General features: G+C 37.1%; 1 long non-coding RNA gene across 5 annotated transcripts in view; it reads right to left on the bottom strand.

Annotated features, from left to right (window-relative positions):
• The window catches only part of LOC311617600, a 1,721,005-nt gene that overhangs the window by 1,607,790 nt on the left and 95,492 nt on the right, over window positions 1-17,723 (bottom strand). The gene's annotated exons all lie outside the window — the stretch shown is intronic.

Genomic DNA, 17,723 nt, shown 5'->3' with positions numbered 1-17,723 from the left:
CCTTAGTTTCCTTTGCCTTGGGAGAAGTGTCTACAAACACTTGAGAGATATCTGAGATTCTGCTGCCTAGATATTTCTAGGATTTTTATGGTTTTCCGACTTATATTTAGGTCTTTTATCTATTTTGAGCTTTGTTCTTCTGTATTGTATAAGTTAGTGGTCTAGATTAATTTTTTCTATGTATATGTCCAATTTTCTCAACAGCATTTATTGTAGAGACTGTCTTGACACCATTGTATGCTCTTGCCTCCTTTGTTAAGTATTACTAGGTGTACCAGTTAAAAATGAGGATTTTTTCAATAGATGGAGTTACACATACATTGATATATATGCATTTTGATGCTATTTCTTTATATTGACAGCAAGCCTCAAAACTTCTTATGTCAAATTTGCTGAATGTGTTAACATCATAGATATTATTACGTTTAAAAAGGTTGAATCTCATGCCAAAAAAAAAGGTATCATATACTTTGGGAAGTTTATGGTAAACATGCTCCATCTCAATATACTTGTGAATGCTGGTTTAAATGATTTAAAAGTGATAATTTCTATGTGAAAGACAAAAAACGTCCAGGTCAACTGAAAAAATTTGAAGACCAACAATTACAAGCATTATTGGATAAAGAAGCATGTCAAACTAAAAAACAACTTGCAGAAAGATTAAATGTTGCTCAGCAAACAATTTCTGATTGTTTATAAGCAATGGGAAATATTTTAAAGGAAGGAAAATGGATGCCACATCAACTGAATGAAAGACAAATGAAAAACCGAAAACTCATTATTAAAACTTTGCTTCAATGGCACAAAAGAAAGTTGTTGTTTTTTTCCATCAAATTGTGACTAGTGATGAAAAGTGGATTTATTTTGATAATCCCAAATACACAAAATCATGGGTTGATCCTGGTCAACCACCAACATCAACTGCAAGGCCAAATCACTTCAAAAAGAAGACAATGCTCTGAGTTTGGTGATATCGGGAAGGTGCGGTGTATTATGTGCTTCTAAAACATAACTTCACTCTCATCCTGTGTGAGTCTTTTGTTCTGAGGTGGTTCTCTTGTAGATAGCATATAGTTGGGTCATGAATTTGTCTTTTTTATTTCAGCATTTAATCCACTTCCATTTAAGGTTATTATTGATAGGTACATATTTATTACCATTTTAATTCTGTATGCCTGGGTTCTTCTATTCATTCTTCTTATTACAACAGTCCATTGAGCATTTCTTGTAATGCTGGCTTGGTGATGAAATACTTCTTTAGCTTCCCCCACCTCCCACCCCCCATTTCTGGGATGCTCCTTATTCACCATCTATTTTGAATGATAGCCTTGCTGGATATACTAATCTTAGTTTCAGATCCTTGCTTTTTATTGCTGTGAATACTTCAGTCCATTCCGTTCTGGCATGTAGAGTTTCTTATGAGAAATCAGATGTCAACCTTATGGGAAATCCTTTGAAGGTAACAGTTTTCTTTTCTTTTGTGGCCTTTAAGATCCTCTCTTTGCCCTAACCAGTTTGGCTCAGTAGATAGAGCATTTGCCTATGGACTAAAAGGTCCCAGGTTCAATTCTGGTCAAGGGCATGTACCTTGGTTGTGGGCACATCCCCAGTAGGGGGTGTGTAGGAGGCTACTGATCGATGTTTCTCTCTCATTGATGTTTCTAACTCTCTGTCCCTCTCCCTTCCTCTCTATAAAAAATAATAATATATTAAGATTCTCTCTTTGCCTTTAATTTTTGGCATCCTATATAACAATGGTTCTCAACCTTCCTAAGGCTGCGACCCTTTAATACAGTTCCTCATGTTGTCATGATCCCCAACCATAAAATTATTTTTGTTGCTACTTCATAACTGTTGCTACTTCATAACTGTTATGAATCATAATGTAAATATCTGTGTTTTCCTATGGTCGTAGGTGACCCTGCTAGCAGTTCTTACACAGGTAAGAGGTAATACTCAAAGAAAATGGAAAGAAGTACTTACACACAATATCACTTCCCCAGAACATAAGCGCAGCCAACATTGGGAAAATAATCATAAGGATATGGTCATTTGCAGGAAGTAAAGTATCTGGGAAGAAAAAAATCATTATTAATATTTATTATCATAAATTTATATCCAGTCAATTAATGGTCAACAATGTTTTTTATTGTGGAGATGGAAAATTAAAATAATAAATGAAAATTGTGGCTTTATATAAATTCATAAACAATTATAGATATATTTAATTACACAACAAATATTAAGGCAACAAAAAATAGTTATTTATTTTCCCACCACATTTTCTATAAGCTGTGATTTATGGAAGGAGGTAGATTACCCCAGGAGCTGAGAAAAGGGCTCTAGAGCTACACTGCCTGGGTTTGAAACACAATTCTAACTCACAATCTTTTTGATTTTGAACAGATGTGAGCCTGAGCTTTCCTGAAACTTACTCTGGAACAGATGAATTCATAAATAATTAGTCTTTAAATGACTGTTGACAAAAAGTAACATGAGGAGCTTTAGGTAGTAAGGAAGCTTCTATTAAGTGGAACATGTGTTACCCAAACAGTGAAAATTCATCTACCTATTCTCTAGAAAGAAAATTGTGATATTAAGACTTCCAATGAAATTTGCTGAGAACTTTTAAAAATTATGTTTAAAATTCCATCTGATCAACGTGTAAGGTCATATTTTTATCTATAAAATTCCTTTTGTAACAATAAAGCCAGGTATATGCACTGAAAGCATTTCAGAGTTTGCCTATACTGGAGGACATGCTGAGTAAGGAACACTCTGAATAGTGCATAAGGTAAGCACTGGTGCTGTTCTGAAATTATCCCTTTCAAATCTTCCACTGCATCTGCATATGAGGATCCTTGTGGGCTTTCTCACCCCAATGCAATCACATATTTCTTGGGTTAAGCTTATAATGCTCAACTCTGGTAAATGTTCACAATCATCCCCAGAATATAACACTATCATTTCTTATCTTTGAGAGAGTAGCTTCCTAGATTCCAGCATTTTGCCCTGTACATGGCAGAGACTCAGTAGGTTTACTATTGGTGGTTGAAATAGTCAGGACAGTTTAGTGAGTGAACAGAAAACAGGCTTTTTTGATGCTCCCATGGTTGCAGATCCACCAATGCCACTTTTATTTCCAACTGAATTACTGAACATCTTCCTATACCAAAGAAAACCCATTTTCATTCAGACTAAAATGCTACAGAAAGATCCTTTCTGAATTATGCTTACATTTCCATATGTCTGAAGGATCTAGTAAAAGCTCTATAAGCTAATGAATATTTTAATCAACTTCTTTTCCTCTATCCACTTTATTATTTGGTTTTGAAACATCAACTTCTCAATTCTTATATGAAGAATTATGAACCCCTCCTTACCATTGAAAAAAATAAAGATACAGTGAATTGAGGATATTTAATTTGTATAACTCAAACTAGATCTTGATACTCCTCTCTACCCACACCCCAAAAGGGAACAAAAATGGGCCACCATTAATCCATATTCTATTAGGTAGAATTATCTAGTAAGCAATTCCTAGTTTTCACTTATGTATATATTTGCAAACAAACAAACAAACAAACAAGCAAAAAAAAAAAAACACAAAAAAGCACAACATAATAAAAATGGATTCCACTGCTTAAATACCTATATTCCTCACGATGGGTACATTCATCAAAATAAATTTTCAAGAACACTGCTTCAATTAACAATTTTGGGCACAGGAGTTTCCTTCATTTCCCTTAAAAACAAAAAAGGGGGGGTGCAAAACTATGACAACATCAGATACTGGCAAGGATGTGAGGGAATTGCATCACTCATATGTTGCTGATGGGAATGTACAATGGAACAACCACTCTGGAATACAGTTTGGCAGTTTCTTCAAAAGTAAGCCTATACTTACATACAATCCAGCAATTGTACTTCTATGCATTTATCCAGAGAAATGAAGACTATGGTCATACAAAAACCTGTACATCATTGTTTATAGAAATATCATGAGCAAAAGCACAAAACAGCTAAAAACAACCAAGACATGCTATAGTAAGTGGATGGCTCAACAAGGTGTGATATACCAATAGCATGGGATATTATTAATTGAGAAACAGAGAGAAAGAGAGAGAGAGAGAGAGAGAGAGAGAGAGAGAGAGAGAGAGAGAGAGAGAGAGAAATTGCTACATGATGCTGTTGCATGAATACATCTCAAGAGTATTGTATTGACTGAAAGAAAAAAAAAACAATCTCAAAGGATTACATAATTTTATGTATTATAACATTTTTTGAAATGACCAAAGTATTGATATGGAGGACATATGTGCTTGACATGTTAGGAATAGTAAGGGAGTAGGTGACTATAAAGGTGTTGCATGAGGCAGATATTTGTATTAATGTATTAGTTCTATATTCTGATTGTGGTGGTCATTACAGAAATGTGCACATGTGATAAAAAGAAATACATACATCTTGTACAATTGTGAACCAATGGTTTTGACATTTATCTTCTGTTACATAAAATGAATGAAGCTGGCTAAGAATACACAGCGCCTCTCTGTTCTATCTTTGGAACTTTCTGTGATTCTGTAACTATTTCAGAAAATAAAAATGGGTGCATAGCCAAAGGTCTGAGACCTCTGGTAGAATCTTCTACATTCTCTACAACAAACAGCCACCTTTGCATTTTAATGGCCCCAACAGTAAGCACAGTTCTTATCAGGGCACTTTGAAAATAAAGATGAAACAATCACACAGAAATATACAAACTTTGTCTTTATCCCAGAGACTGGCATCCTTTCCTATCCATCTTCTGGCCTTTAAATCTTGAGATCACAATTCTCCTCCTGGCACCTACACACTATTCCAAAATCACCCTCCCGCATTGTTAGTTAACGAAATGTCCAATGGAGGATAGATTTGTGAGCAGAAAAGCCTTCCAAACTCTGCTCTTAGTCATCTCCTGTCCATGGTGCACCACACAGACACTCCTCTCCTGACACCCCAGCTTTAACAACTCAATACCTCACTTCATTAAATGTCCCAGGAAGACAACCAACATTTGCAAAGTGCTTTGGTTTACAAAGGACTAGTACACAAGGAATCTCATGATGCTTGTTAGCCTGAATACATAAAAAACAGGAATCTCTTTCCATCCCCGTGTAGAGATGAGGTAACTTGGACCCAGTGAAGTAACTTCTCAAGTTCAACAGAGGCAGACAGTTAAGTTGCAGAATCAGATGTCCTGGTTCCTAATCCTAAGCAATGTCAAAATATTCCATCAGAATTCACACCCCATTCCCAATCTGGTAACAGACATTTCATAACATGAAACACTAGAAGACTAGAAGGCAAACAATTAATTCAGCTGAATGGTCTGATCCCATCTAAAGCAGAGGTTCTCAAAGGCTTGTCTAATCCTGAGAGCTTTCAAAAAAGAAAGTCAATATGCACTGACTAACCACCAGTATGTGGTTAATGTAATCAGCTGGCATGGCAAGGACTAGAAAAGAAAGCAGATTGTTTACTTCAGCTAGCTTTACTGCTTTATGCAACTCATCACCCAAGTCTGTGCAGAAAGGCACAATCATGGTGTTATAACCAAGCCTGAATTCAAATTAATTCTATTGGATCCCTACCTCTCCCACATCTTGGCCAAGAAAAAGAACACATACCATAGCAGGAAACATTATAGTGGCCTGATTTTTTTATTTTGTGATTCTCCTTCTGATCTGTCTTTTGCAGCTGGAGCATGGCTGAAATTTGTCAGCCCTTGACCAAAGTGCCAGAAATAAATAAATAAATTAATTAATTAAACACACACACACACACACACACACACACACACACACATCACCCACAAACAAACAAAAACAACATAATTGGGAAAATTATAGAAAATTAATTACATGAAAGATATATTAATACTTTGATAGCACCAAACAGAAATGCAGACTAAATGATGCCTGGACCCCTACAACAGCAGAATAGTTTTCAGAAAAAAAGTTTGAGAACATGATAATACACAAATAACACAGCAAAGGAGTTTTATTATGAAAAGTGGAAGAGTAAGTAAAACTCATGATCTTAAAGCTGCTCTACATTACATTAACAATTATTAGGCATAATCTACTTTTTTGATTCAAAGTCATTTCTTGACCTATTGTGCCCCATTTCTAATAGGATTAGACTACTGCAGGACAAATAAAAGGGAAGATTATGGAATTCTTACCAGAAATATATTTTAGTTCTATGGTGGTTTCGCCTTCTCTAGTTAAGTCTGTTACTTCACAAGTGTACTTTCCTGGGACAGCATGTTTCTTGTCCATCATCAAAGAGGCATTGCCTGTTAATAGTGCAATTGGTAAGATATATGCACTCTCAAAGTCACTGGTGGGCTTGGATTGATTTTTATCTCCAGCATAGGAGAAAATGTATGTATTTTCGAATTTCCACTTTACAAACATTTCTTTCAGGCTCTTTGCTGCCGAGTTAGTGAATAAGCATGGGATGAGAACAGTTTCATTGTCATTGTCGTATTCTACAGATTTGATTGTAGTAAATAATAGCTGAGTTTTAACTGGAAAAGAAAAAGAAAATAGTTCATTTCACTATAGAATTCAATAAGGTAAGGTCTTAGGGATACTACAAATCCTTAAGATAAAAGACAATGCTTCAATTGTCCCATTAAGCAAGCAGTGCCACTACAGAGAAAAGGCAGGCTTGATGAAAAAGTTGAACAAATTACTTTAATATTAGTATGCACAGATGGTAGACACCATCGTAATGATTCCTTATTCCTTCTCAGTAATACACAGTATACATTACCAAGAGTATTGGGAATAAATTCAGCAACCTGTGTTGGAACATGCAGGTGTAGATTTGGCTTCAAAAGCTTTGAAGTCATAATTGCTACTTATTGATGGATGTAGAAAAATCTTGTTCTTACCATAGAAAATTTTTTATCAGAAAATCAAACTAAATATTATATTCAGTTTTAAATTCTACGTACTGCCTCCGAAAAGAACTTGCCTAACCCATATGAAGTTTATCTCTATCTTTAGGTCACATTTCCAAACAGTGTGGTGAGCTATACTGTACTTTAATATAAAAAGTTAATCTGATGAATCACATCACATCTTTCCTCTAAGATGCAAAGTCTTAGAATGCTAAGGAGAAAAAATAATCTCTTGCTATTTCCCATTGCAAAATACAGAAAGCAATGGACATTTGGTATGCAAATAGTATAAAGAGTTATATATAACTTGAGGCCTGGTGCATAAAAATTTATGCACTGGAGAGGGGATGCCTCAGCCTGAGCTGCCCCCTCTTATAGTTCCAGAGACCTCAGTGGTGGGAGGTAATATGGTAATCAGGGGAAGACAATGCCCCCATCATATCTCTGCTGCTGCCACTGCCAGCACCACATGCTTCAGCTGGCCCTGGTTACCTGCATTTTGGGTGGCCCTTGGCGGCTGGGAAGCCACCATAGTAAGCTTGCCTGTGCTTCAGGCTAGCACTGGCAGCTACGAAGCAGATATCTGTGGATTGCCTGCACCCTGGGCCAGACCTGAGTGGCTGGGCAGCTGCCATCCAAGACTTGCTTGTCTCATGGACTGGCCCTGTGTTGCTGGGGGGCTGAAGGGACTGGAAGATTCTGGAGTCAGGCACACAGAGAGGCTGAACCCACCAGGAGGTGGGCCTGGTGGTGCCACATGCCTACCATCACAGCAGGTCTGAGGAAACTTGGCACCACAAACTTGTGGCTGTGGCCACCACTATCTTTGAGGGAATGGCAGTCAATTAGAATATTCCCTTTTTATTGGGTGTAGGTGCCAACATATTTGTAAGGGCATGATGGTCAATTAGCATATCCCCTCCTTATTAGATAAGATTGAAGTGTGCTTTCTAACTCCTACAATTCACTGAAACTACAGAACAATAATTACTAAATGCATATTATAGGTATTCCTTCCTCATAAACTACTCAACAAAAAAGCTAAGAAACAGTTAAAATCAAGAATAGATATTGCTAAAAGTAGGTATATTCTACTAAACATGTCTCAATATGATAAACTACCAGTTGTCTTAAGAAACAGTGATTGGGCAGGTAATTGCAATCATTCATCCTTCACCTAAAATGTGCAAGATAGTAGAGAAATTGAAGTTTTCTTCCATATATTTCAGCCATTTATGTAACTCTTCTAAATAGTTAGTTGAATTTTCCCTGAAAAAAACAAAAAGCACTAACAAATATCAATATCAACTTTAATAGGCCATCCTTACAATTCCTTCCTTCTATATAAATTGGGAATAAAACTCAGTGTCATAACACGTTATTATTCTAGGAACATAGTATTTGGTAAATGCCCATTTAGTTGAATGCTAGATGCATAGTGAAATATGAACTGGACAAAGTTCAGAAAGCCTGGATATAAATTCTACTTGTCACTTGTCAGGATGTGATCTTAAGCAAATCACTTACCTTTTCCATGCTTTAGTTTACTCTCTGCACTTAAGAAGATCATAAATGAATATCTGACAGATTCACAGAATTGTAGCAAGTATCAAAGGAGCAAATACATGGACAAGTGCCATCTCAACAATGCTGTGCTATACATATGCAGGTAATAATCTAAAAACTGGTCAAAATAGCATTTTTTAGATCTAAACCTTCTCTGACTGGGAGGTGCAAATTTGCCGGAAGCCAATTCCAGCATGTCATAATTGGGAGAGTTTCATCAAAAGGTTGATGGAACTTTTCCTCAAAAAGGGCTGAGTCACATATGTTATCACCTACTGGAATGTCTAAAGGCATTTCCCCAAACCTGAAAAGGATGATTGTTTGCTGCCAGACAACTCAGGGTATCTTAATCTACATGTTATTGCCTCCTGTTGGCCAAACACCTGAACAGTCGTAGGCTATTCCCCAAACTGACAGTGTTTCTGTACGAAATTCTATCCTTTGGAGTGTATATCTCCACCTTGCCTTAATACAATTTGTGTTAATAAAAAGCAAGGGGTCCTGAGACAAGGAGAACTTATTGTAGTTTCTTTAGCGAGGCTCCTCTAACCCCCAATGCCTTTACACACAGCCTTTCTCCAGATCGCTGAACCCTTTTAAATGCCAGAACAAGAACCCTGGCATTAATGGTGCCCAACATGGGACATTTGGAAAAGAAGGATTCACCTGAGAAGAAACAACACTGGTATGGTGGTAAGATAAAACTGGGTGTAAAACGTGTACTAGCTTTGGAAAAGTCGAGAAACCAGAATGGGCAAGGAAAATCTTTTGCTTAAGTCAGATTATAATGGGGAAGAATCTGGTTAAAAGGCAAAATTATAAAGAAACTAGAGGCCTGCTGCACAAAATTCATGCACGGGGGGGGGGGGGGGGGAGGGTGTCCCTCAGCCCAGCCTGCACCCTCTCCAATCTGTGACCCCTTAAGGGATGTGCAACATGCTAGTGGATATCCCACCGGGATAGGGCCTAAATGGGCAGTCGGACATTCCTCTCACAATCCAGGACTACTGGCACCCAACTGCTCACCTGCCTGCCTTCCTGATTGCCCCTAACCACTTCTGCCTGCTAGAATAATCACCCCTAATCACTCCCCCACCAGCCTCATTGATGCCTAACTGCTCCCTTGTCAGCCTGTTTGCTCCCAACTTCTATCCTCTGCTGGCCAGGTCACCCCTAACTGTCCGCCCCTACAGGATTAATCACCTCCACCTGCCCTCCCTTGCAGGCCTGGTCCTTCTCAACTGCCCTTCCTTACAGGCCTGGTGCCTCCCAACTGCCCTCCCCTGCTTGCCTGATTGCCTCTAACTATCCTCCCTTACAGACCTGGTCCCTCTCAACTGCCCTCCCTTGCAGGCCTGGTCCCTCTCAACTGCTCTCCCCTGCTGGCCATCTTGTGGTGGCCATCTTGTGTCCACATGGGGGCAGCCATATTGTGTGTTGGAGTGGTGGTCAATCTGCATATTATTCTTTTATTATATAGAATTGAAATATCAAAAGGTACATTTTTTTAAAAATGTGGTTTCTTGTTCAAGTTTAAAATCCTAATTCATATTTGGAATAAAAAATATGTAATAAGAAATAAAATCCAACTGCCAAACCCTCCTCTGTAGTGGAGATATTCAGAGATGGTTGGAGAGGGCAGAGCTATCAGCTCTCCCACAAAAAGGCTATGTATAGTTTTGTTTTAAAATTATAGAAGAACTCATTGGGATAAATAAAATTAGGCTAAGGTCACCTTAGGTGCTAGTTATTACTTTGGAAAGTAAAATAGGAAAAAATTTAAAATCTGTCTTTTTCCATTAAGCATGCTTTTAATTGGGAAAATATATGCGGCCAGGTCTGTTACTGAATCTCACCCCAAAGCAAGCAGGAGGTGGGAGAAGGGAGACACGTGGCAATGCAATATGGATGCCCTTTCCCCTAGTATGATAATTTAAACTCTCCTTCTCAAAATGGAAAGCTTTACAAAATTTAGAAATGTGTCTGGAATTTCTGTGTTCATAAAGAGAGAATCTAACTTAAAACAAATGTACACAACTGTCTGATATTTGGACATTTAGATAGGGGTTTTTAGCTAAGGTTAAATCTCTCTTTGCTATGGTACAAAATAAAACCTGAGGACTGTGTTTTTTTGTTTTTGTTTTTCCTAAGAAAGATGGCAGATTTGACCCAGAGAAAAAATACAGGCTAGGTTCAAGGAACAAGATTGGTATTTCTATAATAAAGAGTAGTTTTAAAAATGCTAATGAACCAGGTTCAAAGGTTAACTTTAAGGCCACAAAAGAAATCAGTAAATCGTCTCTGTTACAAAAATTTGGCAAAGAAAATGGCCGTAAAATAATTATAATTGACTCTAGAAACTCAAAAAATGTTGAAATATCTACACTAATAAAAGAGAAACATGCAAATTGACTGTACCTCTGTTACGCCCACAAGCCAAGACCATCAGCCAATCAGGAGCAAGTATGAAAATTAACCCAACCAAGATGGCTGCGGCCATAGAATGAGCAGGAGGCTTGGGTTTCCCCAGCAGCAACCCAAGCCTCCTGCTCTCTTCAGTTCTGTGGCTGCCACCATTTTGTGGGGATTTATTTAATTTCTATAATTGAAACTTTGTAGCCTTGAGTGGAGGGAGGCCTGGGCCAGCCAGGGTGTGCAAGAAGGTTGGCTTCCTCCATTGCCAGGGAAACCCAAGCCCCCTGCTCATTCTGTGGCCCCAGCCATCTTGGTTGTGTTAATTTGCATACTCAATCATGATTAGCTGGTGAGCATGGCTTTGTGAGTGTGGTGGAGTGAGGGTTAATTTGCCTATTACTCTTTTATTAGTTAGGATTATAATCTTTAAATCAGATACACTGAGTGGCCAGATTATTATGATCTATGAATAATATGACCACTGAGATAGAGAGAGAGAGAGAGAGAGAGAGAGAGAGAGAGAGCGAGAGAGCCTGGTGCATGAATTCATGCATAGTGGGTGGGGTCTGGCCCTCCTGGCCATGAAGAGGAGAAGGGACATGAGTGGTTGGCTCGCCTGCCTACTGGTCAAACTTCTGGTCAAGGGGACAATTTGCATATTAGCCTTTTATTATATAGGCTATACACTGAATGGCCAGATTATTATGAGTTGAGAGATCATAATAATCTGGCCACTCAGTATATATATTTGACTGTCTCTCCAAGTTAAATTTCAAGGCTCTAACCTAGGGATGATTTTTTGAAAACTCCAAGGGCCCAGAGTGATTCACAGAATCTGTTCTTTCTTCTTAAAGGAAATATTTTAAATTTAGCTGATCTAATATACTTGAAATCACATGGAATGCTTTATCAAATAAAAATTAATCAATATATTTACTTATATACATATACTTTAAATGTTATAGAAGTTTTGGCCTGTAAGGAGAAGAAAATAAAGTAACAAACTATTTCTTAAAATCCAACAGCAGAATTTTAATATGGAATTTTAATAACAAAAGCCTCTAGCCGCCTACATTTTAAATAGGCTGGAGGTGGAACAGTGTTTGTGCCTTGTGAGTCATACATATAAGTTTACTAAATTTGCTTGCTTTGCTTTTTCAGTAAAAATGCCTAATTTAATTACTTTATAAATTAACTTTTAAAAATATACTCAAGGTCTCATATAAATTAAGTTATATGAGAAGCCAATACTTTTAAAAGGAATTGAATCCTACTAAAGTATTCTAAAGAAAGTTACTGGGACTACCCCGATTCCCTCTGTATATGCAAATAAGCCAAAGGGGATACACTTTAAAAATAATATTCTAAGTTTAATTAAAAGGAGAAATTTAAAAGTTTTGAAATCTCTTCCCCTAATATTTACAGGGTAAATTAAATATTATTGTTAAAATACTAAATCTGACAATAAATAGCAGTCATATTGTAATGAGAGTCATTGTAATATAGCCATTCAGATGTATGACTTAGTATTCAAGCAGCAGCCTTGTAGGTTGCTTGGTATAAAAAAGAAAGACCAAAACTTTTAAGAGAAAATCTCTAAAAGCTAGCTTGGAAATTATCCCAGAAGAAAATAAAGAGAGGTTTCCATCAAACATTTTAAGAACTATAAATAAAAGTCAATAATTGGGTCTCATAAAGAAGAGTAAATAATTTGTGTTTTTGCCTCTCTGACAAAGTTTATAGGAAGTTACTCAAAGACTAATAGTAAAAATTTAGTTAATGCTATTTACTATCCATAAATCCTAGGACAAGTAAATAAATAAACCTTATTTCAGATTAATCTAAATTGGCTAATTGAAGTAAGTGAATAATCAAGAAAACTTAACTGTACTGGGCAGGAAACTGTTTCTGAAGCATTAGCTAAATTTTTTACTCATGGTTTATCTCATAGTAAAATTGCTTAACATGCAATGAGTCCAAAGTGAATCTATACAAAAATTAAAATGAAAAGTTATAAAGACTGCATTGTAAAATTTCCAAAAGCCTCCTAATATTTAAATAAAAAAGGGGGGATAATGAAAAAATATCCCATAAGAAAATTACATCAAGCCTCAATTGCTTTAAATTTTTTTACTTTGAAAATTAATTTTCACTTGTAATGCTGATAGTAAGACATCCATAAAAACACACACAATGTCAAAGTAAGCCAAAGGAAAATTGTTTGGAAAAAAGAAGTTATTGCCTCCAGTTGACCAAACACCTGAACAACTGTAAGCTATTCCTCACTCATCTGACCCCCAATGCCTTTCAAAATTATCTTTTTTCCCTGGACTCTTAAGTTACAGCCTTTCTCCAGGTTGCTGAGCCCTTCTTAATTCCAGAAGAAGAACCCTGGCATATAGTTATGTTTGTGGGAATTTTCAGTTTGAACCAAGTTTGTGGTTCATAAGCTCACTTCTTTCCAGTTCTCTACACTTCTATCCATCCCAATATTAATAAGTCCCAGGCAAAAACTGGACTTTCAGTTGTGATTTTCAAAATCTTGGGGTTCTGAATTATTTCCCCTGATATAGAAGCACTGAGGGGGCAGCTATAGTGAGCAAAAAGAAGAGAAGAAACTGGTTGTGATGTTGGAATTAGAAAAGAAGGAAAGTGTCAGAAAAATGATACACAATTTTGAAATGGACAAAAGGATTAGCTAGTATCCTTTCGGTGGGGATCTGGGCATTGTCTGACAGATCCTTTGGGAATATCTGCTTTTGTAGGGTCCTGTGACTTTCACTGTTTTGTGTCTGTGTGTGTGTATTTGTTTGTTTGTTTGTTTGGTTGGTTGGTTGGTTGGTTGGTTTTTGTATTTAAGTTGTAGAACTCAGACAATAATACAAATTACTCCTGTCTGAAGAGAGAGAAATAAACTTTGTTCTGCAATTGATTTCAGCCAAGTGGTAGAAGGTTGAAAATTTAGGTTTTATTTTCCTTGGGATGTTGACCAATTGCATATATTCACTAATTCACTTCAGCATTACTGATTGCCTATTTGTGTGTCTCTTCTCTCAATGTTCTTTAAAAGCCATGATGGCCTTCCCATCTTGCTAGCTTGCTTATTTGACATCATAATTTAAGCTTATAGAATGTATTTCTTACATAATACAGGAAGTATTAATTGCACTGTATTATTTCTTGTAATAAACAAAAATTAAAAGCTGAAACCATTTAAATAGAATTAGTGATGTTAATAAAATTCACCTCCATAAGCCATAACTTGAATAAGCCTTGCACTATAATTAATAAAAAAGAGTAGTCCAAAAATGTCACTGTATCAACTGCTTACCACAACTTAATCTTTTATGAACACTTATTAAACATTATAATTAATAAAATTATATGATTTGGGTTTTCTCTCTTTTGCCTTCAGCCTTCTGATGTAACAGCAAAGTGAAGAATGTTGGAAAGGGATCAAATAAAGGAACACAACTAATTAACATGAGTAAGAAAATTCTGAAAAATGATATGCTTAAAGCCATCTAACTCAGATAGAAAGGTATTAATACAACTATCAGTGATGCTAGGGTTACAAATAAATTAAAAATATAATGGAAGATTATTTTTATATTAAAAGCCAAAAATACTGGATTCTACCATCTCTGTGAAAATCAACCACCAACCTAATCATCTCCTTCCCCAGTCCTGAAGACAGCCAACATGTGGTTGCAGAAAAGGCTCAGAAATTTTAAAAATGCAGCAAAGTCACCCTAAACAGTTTTGTTCAGTGGATAGAGTGTTGACCTGCAGACTGAAGGGACCCAGGTTAAATTCCTTCCAATGGCATGTACTTGGTTGCAGGCATATCCCCAGTGGGGGGTGTTCAGGAGGCAGCTGATCAATGTTTCTCTCTTATCAATGTTTCTATCTATTCCTCTCCCTTCTTCTCTGTAAAAAAATCAATAAAATATGGTAAAGAAAAAAAAAAGGCATCAAATAATTATTAAGAGTTACCTGATCTGAAACATTCTGATAGGATATGTGGGTCAGTGTTTGGACAGGGAGGAAGTATATGAATTTTCTTTTCAAAGCTTTCAATTCTGATTTAGAGGGATGATAAGCACTTTTTATCACAAAGGATTAAATAAGTGTAATACTTCCTGTATGACCTAAGTGCTCTGAAAGGGCAATACAGGTTTCTAGGAAAATGTGTGTTGCTACCTGAGGAACAACAAAAAGTGTCATAGACCCCGGCCACTTGGGTGGTCTTCAATCTTTTTACACATGTTCCATGTAAAATTTCTCTCCTTTGTAACAGCTCTTCAATCTCTCTCCTTCTGCAGGAGTTTTTTCCATACTCTTCAAAGCAGCCCTCTCTTCTTATTTCCAAATTCAGATTGAGTCCATCAGTGATGCCAGATGACAAGACAGAAAGAAGCTTCTAATAATCCTCACCTTAAAATTGACCTGCAAACCCCCCAATCCACACTTCTCTCTCACCCACATTTCTCCTCTTCATAAATGAATCCATTTACCTGAGAGGTGGTTTCTATTTTTGCCTCCCCACCCATCAACCTCCTCAAGGACTTTCCTACTTGATTATTAGCCCTGACATGCCCCTATTCCATTTACATAGGTTTTGCCTTTGTTTTTAAACATTTAAAAACATGCAGGAGCTGGACATGGAGGCCATGTGGGCATAGGATACCAAGGATACAGAACCTAACTTCACATCACCCTGTTTGGCCCCAGAGGATGGCTGGTTAGCCAGTGAAGGGTAAGATTCCTCAGGGAAAGAACAACCTAAGACAGGCACAGTCGAAAAGGGGCCATCAGGAAAGAACTTGGGGGTCAACTGAAGTGGGGCACAGACCCTCACCCCCAAAACTATGCAGGGGCCTGAAATCTCACCCCTGCTGAGGGAGTCTCCTGCCCCCGTGGCTGCTTAACTTCCCATGTCCAGCTCAAATTGGGACCCGGGTAAAAGACAGAGACTATGGTGTGAGGAAGTGGGTTTTTGATATCTAAATTCAGTCTGCCACCAGGAATGCTCAGGGCCTACTCAAGAAGGCAAATAATCCTTTCCCCTAATATTTACACAGTAAAATAATATTGTTTTAGAGTAATTAATTTGATAGTAAAATAGTAGAAAAGTTTTCAGGCTAATTTAAATTGGCTAATTGAAATAAGCGAATATCCTAGAAAAACTAATTGCACTTGACAAAAAGGTGTTCCTAAAGTGTTAACTAAAATTTTTATTGGTAGTTCATCTCAAGATAAAATCTCACAGCAGGAAATAAGCCTAAAGCAGTCATATTATAGTGCAAAAACTTAAAATTTAAAAGCTATCAAGACTACATTATAAAATTTCCAAAAGCCTCCTAATATTTAAATCAAAAAAGGGGGAAAGTAGAAGAATATCAAGTAAGGGAAAATATCCTGAGAGTAAATTACAGCTAGAAAATTTGTACTTTAGAAAATTAATTGTAATGCTATCAGCAAGACACCCATGAAAAACACACATGGTGGCAAAACAAGCCAGAGGAAAATCATTTAGGCAAAAAATGAAAAAGGATCCCAAGTCAAATTTATAGAAAATATTCCTTTATTAACTTTTGGTCAATAATATGTTTGTATATTTTCAGAAAACAACTCTGAGACCATGTGGATTCTGGCAACAGAGAGGAATTGGCAGGACTACTCCAACAATGAAGACAGAAGAGAAGCAGTCCAGAGATGGACGTCGTTGATAATGCCTTACCACAATAGCAGTCAGCAGCTGTATATCACTTCAGGTTGCCCAGAACCAAACCAGAGAAGGTTGGACCTTCATTACCACCATTTTCCCACCATCCAGAACTGAAATATCATTGCTGACATGTACACTTAAGGAACTGTTTGACATTGAAATTGGGTCTCAAAAAAACTGGTGACCCAAAAAGAAGCTCACTACTGACTGATTTATATGCCTTTCACAGTTCTTGAGCCAGTGGGCAGCTTTTTCCTTGTGCCTGTCCTTTGGCTTCTAAATCTCTGGATTCTGAATTTCCTCTACTGTTTTGTTCACCCATCCCAGCTTTCTTTCCTTATTGAAACCTATTCCATGATTCACCATAAATATTAGTGTTTCTAAAGGCTTCATAGTCAGCACTGCCTCCCTCTCCCCAGTATTTACACTTATTCATGGATTTAACTACTTACACACTTTTATTTAATGGGTCCCACCTTTCTCCTCAAGATCTGAGAAAGCCAACTGTGTGCTGAGCATTTCTATTTGGACCTAGTATGGTTACATAAAAGTCAACATGTCAATTTTCCCCCCTCCTACCCCTATCATAAGCCCTCACCTCCCTAATATATTTTCTGTTATCTACCAGTCAAACAGACTGGGCCTAGAAATCATGCTGGATTCTTCCCTATTTTAAGCCATAGATAATTTTTGGTAGACTCAGCCTATTTATTTGTTTCTAAATACAATGTCTATTATATGAATGAATTAGACATTCCATATTTTTCCCTTGACCTACTGCTCCTTGACTCCAGCCCCCACTTTTCCTCTTTTCCTCATCCCAGACCCAGTGTATTTTCCACAGTTCCAGAAACAAATGTTCTAAATGCACATGGGTTTACTCATTATATTTTAATAACCCCTCTCCCTTTCTTCAGGCTAAATTTTAAGTGTATTAGCATGGAATGCAAACTAGGTCCTTCAAGGCCCTGTCCAGCTATACCTCCTGTCCTTCCTCATTTCCAAACTAAGGTCCAATTATAATGACCTTCTTGAAATCCCACAAATATTCTTATGTAC

The sequence above is a fragment of the Pipistrellus hanaki genome (assembly GCF_964339955.1).
Source record: "Pipistrellus hanaki genome assembly, chromosome: 2".
Classification (NCBI taxonomy): Eukaryota; Metazoa; Chordata; class Mammalia; order Chiroptera; family Vespertilionidae; genus Pipistrellus; species Pipistrellus hanaki.
Note: the sequence above shows the minus strand (reverse complement) of the source record. Positions and strands in the feature narration are given on the sequence as shown.